At 37.5% G+C, this 12,895-nt stretch overlaps 1 protein-coding gene across 7 annotated transcripts in view; it reads left to right on the top strand.

Moving 5' to 3' along the window:
- The window catches only part of LOC307183458 (uncharacterized protein), a 921,334-nt gene that overhangs the window by 258,827 nt on the left and 649,612 nt on the right, over window positions 1-12,895 (top strand). The gene's annotated exons all lie outside the window — the stretch shown is intronic.

Here is a 12,895-nt window from a genome sequence, read left to right as displayed (position 1 = left end):
ACAGAAGACCAAAATTAGAATTTTATATTCCTCCTTGAGAAAATTGTTCTCTTTCTACATGTAATATTTTTTTTTTGTTTAAAAAAATTGTATTTATTTTTGAAATTAAAAATGAAAAGCTTTCAAATTAATGTATCTTTTATAATTATTAATACAGTTTGTTGTGAAATTTGTTGCCATATAGAAATTGAAGAAAGGTGTGACTGACTGAAGTTATCTGTCAATACATACTTTGACTTTTGAGTCTGTGGACCCTCAAGTCTCCCTCCTCTCCAAATGGGGGCTCTTTGATTTGAGTCAAAGACCAGATAGATGGCAAGGAATGTCACTGGGCTACTAGACAGGTGGGGTTAAATGAAGAAAATTTATAAACAGAAATGGCTCAAGAAAGAACTCTGGCTTTCCAAAGAAAATATATATCTAATAAAAGGGGTAAAATATAAAAGTCATCCCAAGTCACAACTCTAGAGGCAACTACTCAAACTTTTCTTGATGTGGTTTTTGTCATTTCTCTGCATACAGAGACATATAAATGTGTGATGATGTATGTTGTTTTATCTCTCAGTTATAGGATTAGGTAGCATGTTATGGAAATACTTTCTTTTTTTAACATCTTTATTGGAGTATAATTGCTTTACAATGGTGTGTTAGTTTCTGCTTTATAACAAAGTGAATCAGCTATACATATACATATATGTATCTTTATCAAAGATAAGGTGACCATATCTACATGTAATATTGATTTGATAAGTCACAAGGCAAGTTCCTGACTGAAGACTAAAACATTGCACAATTATTCCAACAGTTTTTGTTTGATCCTTTTCCTACCACCTCACTTCAAAACAGGGACTCTGAGCAGACATGATGAGGCAGTTTAAGTAGGAGCTCAATCCTGAAACCAGTGGTCTCTGAGAACCATCATTATGCATATATGGAACTTCCACAGGCTGCCTAACACTGGTTTAGGTGCTGCAACGTTTATATAATTTAGGCTGGGAGTCATTACTTCTTTTGGGGAGTTTACAGCCTTCTCAGAGCAGATAAAGATGCTATTTAATAATACAGATTAAATATAAGTAGAAAATAATAGAATGTAGAACTGGAAGGAATTTAAACTGCTACCCTCACTTCAAAGATCAGAAACCTGAGGTCCAGAAAGATTAAATAATTTTTTGAAGGATAGAAGAAGTTGGTGACATATTTAGGTCTAGAATCCAGAATTTTTTGTACTCACGGTCAAAAGTTGAAAAGAGTACTCACAAGAATCAGAATTTATTGAAGGGGAGGCAATTCCACAGTTATTTTTCCAAGTGGAATTAACTTTAGAGCAGCTGAGGCAAGCTGTTAGAAGATTTCAGGTAGTGTGAAGGTGGAAGGAATACCGTCTGAATGTTGAGACATATTAGAAGAACTCACAGAGCCAGTAGCTAAATGAGGATATTATTAGTCTGTAGTCATACTTTTGTCTGAAGGCTGAACTTGGTCCCTGGGATGCAGCTTAAAGAAAGAACATCATTTATCATGACGACAGAAAGAAATTGAGATTTTTCAGTATTTTGTTATAGAAAGCAGACATGTTGCCCTGGCCATATGACATTTTTGGTTTATAGGATGTTTGTGATTAGCCTGGGGTGCTATTACTTTCTTTATGATATTGCCAACACATAGGTCCTTCTTTCTTCCCTGTTTCCACTAACTGTAGGCCCCATGCGAGGGACTAGAGAAAAAAATTCAGCGTAACTTCGCTCTAAGAAAGATACTGAGCTACCCTAATTCAGCTGGGTTGGACTTCATTCTGGGTAACTCCAATCCAAGCAGAAGCTTACAAATAAAATAAGCACTGATGTCCACAAGGTGGAAAATCAAAAGCAATAAACATGCTCCACACACTTCTGGGGCCTCTGTAGTATCAGCCATATATCATGGTAAGTAATTGATTCAATCTTGTAATTGACCAGTCATAATCTGCTTTTTAAAAAGCACCAGTTCTTCAGATCACATTTATATTGCTCCATTTTTCTAAAGAGAGAAACTGTGGGATTCATGAATGTGTGTGTAAGTTCATCATAAATTTAAAAATTTTTCTTAACATTTTCCCTGATGATCTGTTTAAATTAGAAGTCACAGATTTAGTTTTCTCCTTCATTCATCTGAGGTAAGAATTCTTACACTTATGTATTGGAGTCAGAGAGGTTGTGCATTAGATTAAAATGATCTTAAGAAGCATTTACCCTATCATATATGTCTGGTTGCTTTTGTTGTTTATATCCTGAATTGGTGACTTGCTTATAATTAGAATTGTTAGATATTTTATATATGATTTTAAAATATATTTTGTGAACATTATCTGATTACGAGCTGATAAGTCTTGTGATATATTTGTATGGCATACAGAAACTGATGTGTATATATATCAGACTCAGTGAATGGCCCCTCACTTAATTGCTTCAGCAAAACTGAGAGTTTAATCAAAGTTTAACTTGGTAAATCAACAAAGACTTCCAAAAAGATCTAGATTTTAAATAATTTCCCAGAATACGAGAGGGATGTGGAATTGTGAGAATAGAAAGAATTAGGATGAGAGCCTCAAGTAAAATACACACACACACACACACACACACACACACGAAACAAAACAAAACAAAACAAAACGCAAGGAAATAGAGTTACTAGGATTTTCAACAAAAGAATTATTTGACTGACAACAACAGTAAAGTTCCCATTCTCCAATTTTATGCTGTCTTTAACTATCTTAATAATAGCATCTAAATGTAGTGTTAGTTAAACTGAAATAAACACAAAGTTGTTTGGGAACACGTGAGTATAAACTGCAGGATGATTCATTTATATTTACAGATGGGACTTCACTCACCACAGCGGGACTCCGGGCTTTACCATAAATGTCTGGATGTTTTATAGTTCTTGGCTCTTCTAATTAAAAAAAGGAGTTTTATTTGCAACAAGGGATGGGCACTGTCTACATGCCACTTTGAAAAAATGCTAACTCAATCATCATTGATAATTTACTCCACTAAAGGAGACATGTCTTGGCCTGTAGTAAGATAAGCACCAGGTGAGTTTGCAGAATTAAAACACTGAGAGGGAAGTTAACCCGGCATTTCTTATCCTGAAACGGTTGATTTAGGACTCTAAAGGTTAAGTTAAAGGTCACTTGAATTTAAATATCTTAACACAAAAGTCAACCTAAAAGGCAATACATACCCAAAGAAATCTAGGAAAATTATTGCACTGTCCCATTTAAGACCTAATGTTAGTAAATGAAATTCCAAAAGTCACATAGTTCAGACAACAGCATGGTGTTTACCACTGGAATGAACAAAACCAGAGAACCTCAGAGCCACAAAATGCATCAGGGAGTCTGTTGAGAGCTAATAACATTTACTGTAAGTTCTTTAAAGCTAGTACCAATTGATCAGCTTCTCCTTATCTGTCACGGAATATAAATAGGAAGGATTGTCCTAGGGACTTCACTCTCATTTTCTGAAAGCACAAAAGGGAACTAATCAGAAGTGATACTGTTCTTCAAACAGAGGTAAAGAGGAGAATTTGGCTTCCATGCCATCCCAGTGCTGCAGACCTTGCCTTAGCCCCATTCTCTGCTTCCTGGGTCAGATTTCTGGAAAGGGTAGGGGGCCATGAGCTGCTCAAGCTCACTGGCCACCCTGTGGGCAAAAGAGATCTGTTCGGTGGGAAGGACGGGGAGAACCAATGCCCAGACCTACCTCAGAATTGAATGGTCCACTCTGTAGGAACTGGGATTTTTTTTCCCCAAACTCTATGATAGTACTATATGATACAACTTTTGCCATGCTGGAAGAAATGTTCTATAACCTGCGCTGTTCAGTAGGGTAGTCACTAATCACATGTGCCTATTGAACACTTGAAATGTGTGACTGAGGAACTGAATTTTTAATTATATTTAATTTTAATTAACTAAAATTTTAAACGTGCATATTTGGCTAATGGTTACCATATTGAAACACAGAGAATTTTCATAACATCTTGGCATCCATATAACCCTGACCAAAACTTATTGAACACTATGTAGGCTGAAACATCATGCTTTATATTAAAAACACTAGTGATATAACAAGATTTGTAAAATGATTTGGACCTGATATAAAAAGAGTATTTCTCTGGGGAGCAAAGCCTTAGCAAATAAAGTCATCTCCAAGAACAGATCTCAAACATTAGTTCATTAATTTAATATTTACTGAGAGGTCATTAAGCAGGACGCAGTGGGTTATGTGTTAGGAGTACAAAGATGAGATACTTTGTGCTCTTAATAAGCTCACAGACTAGTGGGAGAAAGAGACAAATGAGATATTTAAAGTATAATATGATAAGTACTAAGATGGAGGAATGAACTGTAGCTAGGGCATCATCACTGACTTTCAAGAGCTAGGCTATTCAAATCATCCTTTGTTTAATTGTTAACATTTCCAGCATATGGTACCATTATAATGTGGGGTGTTAGGTACTGTGAGAGATGAATTAGGAAATCTCTGCCTTAAGACTTTTTACCTATTTGGCTTCCCCAAAATATAGATTGATTCTGAAAACAGCAGTATACGGTTCTTTTGTTTCCTAGTTCTAAGCAAAACTAGTGTTGGTTATTGGGTTCTTTGTGATTGAGATACATTCTTTCTTTATTTTTTTAAATAAATTAATTTTATTTATTTATCTTTGTCTGCATTGGGTCTTCATTGCTGCTCGTGGGCTTTCTCTAGTTGCAGTGAGCGGGGTCTACTCTTCGTTGTGGTGTGTGGACTTCTCGTTGCGGTGGCTTCTCTTGTTGCTAAGCACAGGCTCTAGGCTTGCAGGCTTCAGCAGTTGTGGCAGGTGGGCTCAGTAGTTGTGCTCACGGGCTCTAGAGCGCAGGCTCAGTAGTTGTGGCACACAGGCTTAGTTGCTCCGCCGCATGTGGGATCTTCCCAGACCAGGGATTGAACCCGTGTCCCCTGCATTGGCAGGCGGATTCTTAACCACTGCGCCACCAGGGGAGTCCTGGGATACATTCTTAAAAAACAGTTTGCTGCTGTTCCAGATCAAAGTTTGGTTGGCTTGTCACCTATTGAGTGAGCCCTGTTATTAGGTCTTATGTACTATTCCCTCACCTATTTACAAAGTGTCCAGCAGGAGGACGGGAGTGACAATGTGTAAGACAGGATGAGCACTGTGTAGCTGGTGCTTTGGTGGCCCAAGACCTATCTCCTCGCTTACCTCTGCACGGATGGGCCACCTGTGCAGGATGACAGTCTAACCTCAGGGACCAGTCTACTCTTCTACCCAGAGCCCTCTCTGAAGCTGTGGAGCACATGAGAGCGTGTTTATGTCCTTAGGAGCTACTCTTCAAAAATAGCAGACAGAAGTCAGTGTCTAAATGCCCCAGTGCCAATCCTCAGATGGACATTTCTGAGAAATATTGTGTTCACTTCTCCAAGGTCCTGGAACATTTTCTAAAACAAAATCAAAACCTAAAACAAGAATAGAAACAAAAAACCCCTGGACTACCTAAAACACAAACAAACAAAAAGCCAAGCAAAAACAGAGAGGACTCCCATTGCTTATAGCAGTAGCCTTGACAACACATCCTTACCTTGGTTTTTCTTCCTTCCATCTCTCTCTCTTCATGATTCCTCAGCCCTACTTTTTTCCTTTTTGAGATCACCTCACAAATAAACTATCTGTTCTCAAGTGTTTTTCTGTGAGTTGAGTAGGTTGGTAGTTTTAAGTCCCGGTTAGCAATTAAGTTTCTGTGTGTGTGTGTGTGTGTGTGTGTGTGTGTGTATGTAAGCTATGCTTAGACTGACTTGTTAAAAGTATATGAGTTGTGAATCTCAAAATATATCCTGAATTTTTTCATTTCTCAGTGTTCTAGAATGTTTATTGTTTTTCTCCAAGTCCATCACATTTTGTGAAGAGCAAAATCCCCCTCATTGTATATGCCTTCTATCTGCATTGATAGCATTGGCAACCTTATTAGGCTCTTGTCTTTGGAAATCAAAGAAAAAGTCAGTTAAATGTGATTCATCATGACTTTATCCATTCGTAAGAAGACCAGACCAGAAAGGAAAACAGCAAAAACTCACCTCTGTGGCCCCCTTTATCCTTGCATAAAACATTTTCATGCTTTCATTTTGAAAGACATAATGTTTCTCTCTCTCATGCTCTCTGTCTCTCTCACCTCTTTTTCTTTCTTTCTTTGGAGACTATTGTTTTGGCATTTTGGTATTGCTGCTGCTTTTTAGCAATTATACACTTGATCTTAGCCAAAAGGCCGAGAAGCGGTTCAGCAATTATAATAGTCTCTTTTCATTTAAAATTTTTAGTGACCCTCACATCAATAGATGACCATGTTTCCACTTACTGATAGCAACCTGCATGCCATGTTTCAGAAACTCTGGCATGGCCTCACTTTGTTTTCCCTCCATTAGTGTTCCATTTGCTTTTCAACAGGTAAGCGTATTAAGTCAGACTGATGTGAGTCTATCCTTCTGGGGATGATGACAAGTCTGCTTCTTTTTTCTGCCTCTTATGTTCAGTAGCTCAAGAGTTTATTTACTTCTACTAAACTTGTAATTTGAATTTCAAAATAATAAATTTTTCTTGGTCAATTATCAAGAGTTATTACTGAGATAAAAATGATGAGGGTAGCAGTAAAGTCAGAACGAGCTTTATTCCAGCAATCCACAAATGCATGAAATATGTGTACATGTCAAACAGCAAATAATCCACACACCTGTACTTCCTTTTCAAAAGCCATAGTTGACTGAAATGCTTCATATATGGCCATTTGTAAATTGCCTTTTAACCAGTTCTTTTAATCATGGCTAATGTTTTTCCCAGTGAAAACCGAAGAATCCATTTTATGTCTTACTTTCCCCATTCTTTTATGCATTTTAATTTGCAAAAATCCTGTAGCTTAAAAAAAATAAGCATAGTGAAAAACTGCATTTAAGGAAGTGGCATACCAGTTTTATAACGATGCAGATATGATCTAAGTATTAAGTCCTGATCTTGATATTAATTTCAGAGAATAAAATGATGTGTAGGACAAACTAAATGACAGCTTAATGAAATTCAGCAAGTGCTCTTTTTTAGTAAAACTTTCTGAGATGGAATCAGTGAAAAGAAAGAAGAAATAAGTGTCTACATTCATTTATTGGAAACCTTGTTTTTCAGGTTATACATATAACACGGTATAAAAATTTTTTAAAGTTCCTGAAATCCCATCAGCAGGGATAATAACTTTTAAGTCTTTTATTTACACAGAATTAGGATATTTAATATTTTTATGTGCTATAATTTTTGCTTAACGTTAAATAGAGCATAAACTTTTTCATGCTATTATTTCTATCATATAGTGCTTAAAATATTATATTCTTTAAAAATAATAATCTTTTAAAGTATGCTACTATTATTTCTATTACATGGTCTTTAAAAACATCACTTTTAATATCTGCATAGTGCTCCATGGTATGCTTCTGTCATATTTCCTTCTGTAATTCCCTAAATAAACATTCAGATGACTTCTGCCTTCTTTCCTGCCTTCCATTTTTTTCTTTATTATTAATTCCATTCCACTACATACATAGTATTAATTGTGATACCTTTTTACATAAATGCTTGACTACATCTCAAATTACATCATTAGGAAAGATTTCTAGTAGCGGCCTTCAGGAAACAAAGTGCTGAACTTCTTATGGTAGTTTATACACAGTGCGAAATAACTCTCCAGAAATTCCTTGCCGCCAGAAACCTATTAGAGTGCTCACACCACTGCAGCTTCACCAGTATTTCATTATAATCTTTATCATTGCCAACTTGGTAGGGTACTCCCTTAATCATTGGGTAATTTGCATCTCTTTGATTCCTAATGAGGTTTTTAATACTTTTCATGTTTCTTGTGTATTCAAATTTCTGTTTCTGTGATTTTTTATTTATCCTTTCTTTATCTGTGAGATTCTTACTGTACCTCTTATTATTTCAGGGCTCTATTACAGTTCTAAGGGAATTGGTAAAACATTTTAACCATGTGTCATAATTTCTCATTGTGACTTTAGTTTTTTATTCCTTATTGCTATAAGTGATATTTTATGATATAGCCCTTTTAACACCTAGCATGTTTTGATACTCCTTAATTGAGAAGTCAGCAATTTTTTAATTCTTGTAAAAGAATTATAATGGACTAGACTTACTAACTGTAGAAGCGTTAAATAGTATAGGCAACTATACAGAGTGGAGGTAAGGCTAATTCCAAGTCTTCTAAATCACCTTTGCTCACTTATTGTAGTAGATTCTAAGAAATTTTTAAAGCAGATCCTGCAGTTCCTGAAAGAAAAGTATGATGTCATGGATGAGTAGGTCAAGCAAATACTACTTTAGTATAGAGACTGACTCATCAATGCCAAATGTGTGAAAAGATAATCATTAATTTTTTTCTTTTAGTCAAGCTGTTTGGAGTGCTTTGGATAAAAAGACTATTAGGAACGACTCTCCATAAAGTGCTGGTTTTGAGGCTCGATTTGCACTGTATCTGTTATATTAGTTATCAGATGCTGTGTAAAACATTACCCCAAACTTAGCAGCTTGAAATAAAAACATTATCTCAGAGCTTCATGGGGCAGGAATCTTAACGTGGTGTATGTAGCCGGTTGCTCCAAGGCCTCTCACGTGCTTGCAGTCAGCAGCTGGCCAAGCCTAGGGTCATTTCAAAGTTTACTTGAGGGAGATTCTTCTTCCAAAATCACTCACATAGACTTCTTCATAGACAGGCTTCATGAAATGGCCGCTGCTTCCTCCAGGAGAGACAAAGAGCACCGGTATAGAAGCTGTGGTCTTTTATAACCTAATTATGGAAATTCCCATCAGGTGAGCTGTATTCTGCTTATTAGTAGCTAATCAGTCATTCCAGCTAAACTCAAAAGTATGAAGAGGAGGCGGGGGGAATTATTGTGGGAGGTGATCTGAGTGTTTGCTTGCCTTATCTTATTGCACTCCATCTACAGACGGATTCACACACACACACAAATAATTAAGAATCACATGGTTTATACTTGATAAGTATCTCATAAAATTTGATAAGTTGTTTTGATGTTGTTTGTATAGATTTGGGCCATTTAGATCTAATCACGTTATATCAGATTACATTTGGCCTTGCTAAATGGACAACATTTCTTGAGATACTTGGTAACTTTTCTGACCAAACACGGCCTAGAAACAATTCCAGATCTCTTAGACTTCAAATTTATTGTCTCCTTTCCTGTTAGGGAGTGCTTGAATAACCTGGTTTGGTGTTTGTAATAAAATGTTCCGTAGAAAGTCATGAGCTATAACGTGTTTATTTTTGTGAAAATAATAGCTACTTAGGCAAATTCAAGATGTATGTTCTTTTCCTAGCCTCTTTATTAAAAACAAGTGTCAAAAGAGCTGGCTTGGGGGTTGGTGAAGGAGGAGGGTGGGGGAGACTTGTTAATATACCTCGTGCAGCAGGGAGGCAGATGTTTTTCTGGGAGGTGGTGGGGCTGCTCCCAGGAACACGGGGAAACAAGGTAAATCCACATCACTTTGAGAAATGGCTAATGGCTTTATTACCTAGTTTGATTGGAGCTTACAGGCAGACTGGCAGGAATGCACAGAAGTCTTTTGAGAGTTTAGGCAGTTTGAGAAACTCTAAATGGGAATTGTTTGCAGAGTTCTAACAGGATTAGAGACGGTGTGTGATAGGCTGAATAATGGTCCACAGAAGGTATTCCTGCCCTAATCATGTGGAACCTGTGAATATGTTACTTTACACGGCAAAAGGGACTTTGCAGATTTAACGAGTTACAGACATTAAAATAGAGGATTATTTTGGAATTTTTGAGGTGAGTCCAATCTTAAGTAAATCATTAAATACCTAGAACTTTCTATGGTGGAGTCAGAAAAGAGATGTGACAGAAAGGGAAATCAGAGAGCTTCCAAGCATGAGAAGGATTTGGTGTGCTCTTGCTGGTTTTGAGACGTAGGGCCCACATGGGAGGACTGGAGAGAGGCCTCCAAGAGCTGAGGGTAGCCCCCAGCTGACAGCCAGCAAGGAAATAGGGCCTCAGTCCTACAACTGAAAAGATCTGGATTCTACCAACAACCTTTGTGGGTTTGGAAGCAGATTCTTCGGATTCTTCCCCAGCACCCCCCGTAGAGGACATTGCCCTGTGGACATATTGCTTTTAGCCTGGTGAGGCTTGTGCTGTACTTCTACACAGATCTGTGAGACAATAAATGGATGCTGTTATAAGCTACTAAATTTGTGGTAGTTTGTTATGGCAACAATAGAAAATTAATACGGAGTGAGAGAGGCAAATCTCCTGAGGTTTTAAAGAGTAGTGAGGAGTAAAGCAAGGCACCTGGTTAAAAGTGGTAGAGGTGGAATTCCCCTTAGGGTAACAGTGTTTGAGGGAACTAGGGAATCTAAGGTGTCCACAAGGTAGACCTCCCTAAGGATTTCAGCACACACAGCAAAGAACATAAGACATAGCCAGAGAAGGAACTAACTCATCCACCAGGTAGTGCAAGGCCAATTTTCTGAAATGAGAAGGCTGCCCAGTGGAGCCTAGTTTATAGTAGCCTCTGGCCTTCTCATTGATCTGGGACAGTTTCAGCCCACCCCAGCCCTCAGACCCCTATAAGGGTACTGAGAACAGCTGGGAAGGGATGAGATGAAGACAGGGTTGACATTTAGACAATAAAAGAGGGTAGGAATAGAAGACAATAAACTGAACAAGAATAAACTTCATCAGTTAACACCCACAAAAGCAGGGTCATAGCATGAAAATAGACTCATCACAGGGGTATAAATCATGAGACAAGCAAAAAACATTCAATGAAATAAAGTAAAACCAAAAACCTCCACCCTCTATTAAAGCAGCAGGTGCTTCAACTTAGTGATGTAATGAACATATTCCTTAGCAAGTTAAGAATTATTCTCTGTCAATGTCCCTTGTGTTTAATGGTACATCAGCAAAGAGATTTTGTCCATAAGATTCAGATTACGCTGTAATTTGTTTCTAACATGTGGCAGGGAAGCCTGGAATTTCTACTGCAGTGGTCTACAGTGTGTAGAGTGATGAAGACAAATGTCTCAACACTGCTTCTACCTGACACGTTTCTCCTGAAAACTTGGCTGGTTGTCTTATAGACATTGTGGCTCTTGTAACAATCATATTGCCTCAATGGGCTGCTAAGATGCTCAGAGCCAAAATATCACTATCAATGAGGCTTGAATTGTGTTGATTTCTTCATGTATTTATTTCTGTTTTGTTGTATTTTGAGCATTTGGCCACCAATTTCAGATTCCTTTTTAGAATGAAACAAAGAAAAAAAGAGTAAAGGAGAAGCAGAAAAGAATGAAAACAAATACAAGCATTTGTGTCCCTGCACAAGTGGCTGGGCACAGCCTTAATCTGTATACATGTCTGCTTTAGATCCAACAGGAAAAATTCTGAGTGAATTAATTCCCGGTTGCACAGCCATTTGTAAATATTCAGCATCAATGGCTGGTTTGGAAATTTCAGCTGTGGTATTTCTGCTCTTTTGGATGACTGGATTCTTGTTTGCTCATCTGGTGAAAGTCTTGCTTGACAAACCAACTGCCCATATGGGCTTCTTTCCCACGTTCTCCTGTGTTTGGAAAATGCTCTAAGTTCTGTAGCAGATCAGCCACACTAGGCACTCCACAAATACTCATGTGTCGAGATGGAGCTCTTTCTTTTTTGAAATCAACAGAATTAACATATGGCAACACTAGTGAGAATAGCAACAACTATCCTTTTATGGCTCTTTATAGCCTATGACATACTTTCAAATACATTATTTTGTTGTATTCAAACAGACTTAGAGCAATCTTTGTTTAACAATTTATAAATCTTGATCAAAGACAATGGAATTTCCAAGCAAATGTGTTTGTATGTCTTAGAAACCCCAAATTCCAGTTTTTTCTCATTTTCCTTTCCTTTTACATTTTCCTACCTTTTATACTTTTTTATTCCCTCACTGATTTATTTATTCATTGAGTCACTTATTCATTTACTTCTTCTTTCAACTTTTTGATGAAAAAAGGTTATTGAAATTCTAGGGGCAATGCTTTTCTACCTCTTTCCCTTTCTGCTTCATGGATTCTTCAGAAGATTGGTGCAGAAATCTATTCTCTGTTTTCTCCTCTTTGTCGTGGAAGCATGGCCTGGGCTTCTGGCCTGTCACAGGCCAAGGACTGAGTCTAAAAAGGGCCTGGGTAGACACAAGAGGCTTCATGAACAAATTCATTCTTTCTTGCTATTTATCTTAGTCATCTCCCTCTAATTCTGTGGATTTGCATCAGAACACCTTTCCCCAAAATAAGCGGGTGAAATTGAACTCTTCTTTAATTTGGGAGGGAAGAGCAAGGAGAAAGCAGGACGTTTCCATGACGTCGCCTACTGAACTCTACCAACACTTACTAGAAAACTCTGCTTTTAGAAGTTTAGGCGTTTATCTAGTGATTTATGAGGTAGAGTAATATCTCCAGATACTAACTGATATCCCCTTCCCGTAGCTCCTTGTGTCTTGTGACTCTTCTTCATACCCAGAAAACTATGACATTCTATACCTATGCCTCAGGGAATAAATTACACAGCAGAAAGCAGAGAACATAGATGGGTTTAAATATGGCTTTTAAGAAAACCCCCTGAGTTCAAGATGTAAGACAAGTGTTAGAGAAGAATATGTGATTGGCACCCAGAGCGGAGAAATTTTTCCTGACTAGGAAAGAGAAGAAAATTGAAGTTAGAGAGTAAGCTAGACAATGATGGGTCACTGAAAGGAGACCCTATGAACTTTCTGCCTTGTGTTGAATACA

The sequence above is a fragment of the Stenella coeruleoalba genome, assembly GCF_951394435.1.
Source record: "Stenella coeruleoalba genome assembly, chromosome: 3".
Lineage (NCBI taxonomy): Eukaryota > Metazoa > Chordata > Mammalia > Artiodactyla > Delphinidae > Stenella > Stenella coeruleoalba.
This window is presented reverse-complemented; position numbering and strand designations above follow the sequence as displayed.